This window comes from Electrona antarctica (genome assembly GCF_951216825.1).
Source record: "Electrona antarctica genome assembly, chromosome: 11".
In the NCBI taxonomy this organism is placed as follows: domain Eukaryota; kingdom Metazoa; phylum Chordata; class Actinopteri; order Myctophiformes; family Myctophidae; genus Electrona; species Electrona antarctica.
Genome location: NC_136792.1, coordinates 11,508,661 through 11,512,224, shown reverse-complemented (window position 1 = coordinate 11,512,224; position 3,564 = coordinate 11,508,661). Strand labels below are relative to the sequence as shown.

The window sequence follows — 3,564 nt, the reverse complement described above, 5'->3', positions numbered from 1 at the left end:
TACCACAACACAACCATGGCTGTTTATTTCCCCCAAATGACCACAACACAACCATGGCGACTGACTATGGAATGACTCAGTGTCAGCCGACGAGGCATACAGGAAATAGGGAATGAGAAATATAACTGTGTGCATGCATGCATGCGTGTGTACGTGCGTGCGTGCGTGTGTACGTGCGTGCATGTGTGCGTGCGTGCGTGCGTGTGTGTGCGTGTGTGTGTCTGTGTGTGTGTGTGTGTGTGTGTGTGTGTCGCAGTCATAAATAAACACATCCTCTGCATTAGGCTATATGTTACATTTGAGCCGGTAACAAGTTGTGAGCGGACACTTTGTGCGCATTGCAGTTGGGCAAGTCATAGACCGTGTCGCGGGTGCAGTACTTAGTTTAGACAGTACTTGGTTTAGACTAGTCATTGGTCCGACCAGTCATTACTAGTCGTACAACTACAACCCATCTCGAACCCTCACCCTAAACCTAACCTCTCTATTTTAGGACCATGTCATGTGGTCTATACCTGCACAGCCTTTGTGATCTACTGGTAGATCACAATCTACCTTTTGGGCACCCCTGGCTAGTGGCTAGCAGTACTGATAGTCTGATACTAGAATCTTGCGCACCTCCCGCTGTATGTGTTGTTGTTTCACCGTGCCACGCGAGTGTGTGTCGCAGTGCGATCCTGTGTCCGCTAGCTGTCCGTATTCTGAGGCCAGCGCATCACGGAAAAGTGAAACCACAGAGCTGGGTTGAAAACGTAGGGGTAGTGTTTGTGACGTATATGGCGGCCGCGGAGCACAGGCTTCCGCATGCGTCATCTGCCACTTGAATTAAGGTGACTTGATTGATCGACATAAAACAGGCATAAAAACAGGCCTGTCAGCAGTTTTCAAGTATTGTATCACAAACATCAGTAGCATTACAAAGTTATATACAAGAAAACCCTACCAATTCCATTTTTGCATCTGTAGCCTATTTCCCATTCCAAGTGCGTTAGTCGTATATGTAATGCCATTGCCACTATTCCAAAGCCCCCTCAGGTACATTCATTGTTTAACTATTTCCAGCAATTGCATAATATTTTTTGGGTGTGGGCACCCCTGCTGCTAGCCATACAGTTGTCTAGCACAGGCACTGCCCCTCCCTGTGTAAGTAACCACATGTAAAGAACATTCTAAAGATTCTAATCTAGGCCAAAAATGTACAACAGAGAAATTCTCTTCTCTGTTTCCCTCTCCTGAGATGACCTGTATGTTTACTATACTGGAGCATGTAAAGGTAAAGGTCCCAGAGACATGAATGTCTGTTACAGGAGAAGTATCCACGTTACAAATGGTGAAGTAAAGTGCATTAATAGTTCAAAGTAGGGAACAGCTTTAATTACACCCAGGCTATAGAATACCATGCGAGAGGGTATATGGCAAACACAGTAATGACAACTCGTAATGAAGGGTATGTAGTCAGTGTGTATTTTAAAGAGGGGTGTGTGTTGTAGTGTGTCGCGCGACACAAGTCTAAAAGGAAAGCTTCCCCCGGCCTGAAATGGAACAGGGCCGTCTCAGAAGAGAGTCGCACCTGTCCAAATCACTGAAATGGAACAGGGCCGTCTCAGAAGAGAGTCGCACCTGTCCAAATCACTCAGAACCAGCTGGCAGCAGTTCCTTCCTGTGTGCTACTGCTATACACAGTCCTTAGTAGCTCTTGTAGGTCTGCTATTTTTTAAAAATCGAAGAACGACTGACATAGAAACATAGCTTTTTCAGAAAACTGTCAGGATTTAGAAGACATTTTTTTAATCTGATCTCAGGTCAAAATGGGTTGTGCCGAATGAGCATTTAAGGCCTATACTACATATTCCTTGTGAACTACCTTGGCGCAACAACAAAAGCTTTAATCTCGGAGATATTCCAAATGATGCACTCGCATCATTTGAAACCAACTCAAAATGCAGAATAAATAATAATGGGTCTATCTTGACATGAAAAGGGTTGAAAACCACAGTCCTAGGGTGGGTAACACAGCCAGCCAGGCTGTGAGGACGAGAAGAGAGAATACCAGCCAAACATGGGTGTGGTTACATGTGTGGGAGTTGGCAATAACAGACAGTAATTATTATGCCACAGTACAGTATACTACAGTAGCTTAGTATGCAAGGCAAGCACACAGCCATGTTGTTACTTCATCTGGGAAATGGGTGGTCTTTCTTGGTATGATAATTCTACAACATACGTTAAGTTACTGCACACATCTTTTATATCAGTGATATAAGCTTGAGAACGAAAGATTAAACCAAATGGGCCCTTTTGGTTATATTTTACGCTTTCAAGAGTTAAATTGCTGTTAAACATCTGCAGTACTTAATTTACAAGAAGTCTACACATTTAGAGAATGTAGAAGAATTGTTATTTTGATCAACGTTTGCCTGTTATCTCTCCTAATAGTACCAACATCAATACAGGGTTAGGGTTACAAAGGAAGGAAGGACAACAACATATATAAGTCTTGGGTCTGAGAGGCTGCTAAATATCATCAAATGGTGGTCAAATCGTGGCTCAAATGCAGAATAAATACGGAGCTTGATGTATAAACAGAGTACAAACCAATGTTTTAAATGAAGAATGTCAAAAAATCGCGCAAACAAGATCACTAGAGAAGCACTTTAACGAAACAAACCTCAGGCTCTGAGAGACAGAGTTACACATGCAAGCGGTTTCATTTACAACACTCAAGTCAGTATCTAAGCTAGCTACTACAGCTGCACTACACTACCATAGAGACGAGCGAAAGTGCAGTAACTACGAACAAAAATGTAACTGACAAATGGCTAAAAGTGTTTCAACTGCATCGTCAGCCAAATGAGATATATCGTCATATAAAGTGATATTACACTATTTGTTCTTGAGGTAATTGTTTAAACCCCCTCAAAATCACGTAGTGTAAGTGGACTACTTTGACTTTTGACTGCGCTGCACGTGATGGGGATATAGACAAATAAAACGTCCACAAACGTACAGTTCTGGGCAGGCTACCGCACCTTTTTGCTTTTCGTAGCGTAGTCTAGTACTCTTTAGTTGTATACAGTGTAGCTGTGTAGCCTGCATGGCTGTATAATCGAATACAAAACAACTCGCCCCTTTACCAACTCGCCCCGGGCGTACAGCCGGCGGAACAGCGCGGCCTGGTATTCTTATGTTTATGGTTACCACCGCTGTCTGAAAGTGTCAAGAGTGGAGAGACATTATCCGGTATTCAAGTATAGCGACATAACATTAGAGACTCGGTCCCAGCCATGGAGACAGAGTTGAGCCGCATGGGCGCACACTACTGTGTCTGTAAAATGCGTAACAAACATCCAGGGAGAGGACCCATGGGGGGGAGGCGGGAGGGAGAGGAACCGTTTTCCATCACCATTAGTAGTTTTAATTAGTCGTAAATAATTACCTCTGAAAGTTAACGTCGCTCCCTCCTGTCTGTCTAGTGTTGTTGTGTCTTCCTGTGTATAATACGCACGCCGGGGGTCTCAGAGGAGAGGAGCCGAGCTGGAACTTCTCCCCACGGCTGTGTGTGTG

At 44.0% G+C, this 3,564-nt stretch overlaps 1 protein-coding gene across 1 annotated transcript in view; it reads right to left on the bottom strand.

Annotated features, from left to right (window-relative positions):
• Nucleotides 1-3,564, bottom strand: part of LOC306932743 (calpain-5-like) — a 48,737-nt gene extending 45,173 nt beyond the window's left edge. Inside the window, exon 1 of the mRNA XM_079514652.1 lies at nucleotides 3,437-3,564. The gene's annotated coding sequence lies outside the window, so the exon portion shown is untranslated. The remainder of the gene's footprint in view (nucleotides 1-3,436) is intronic.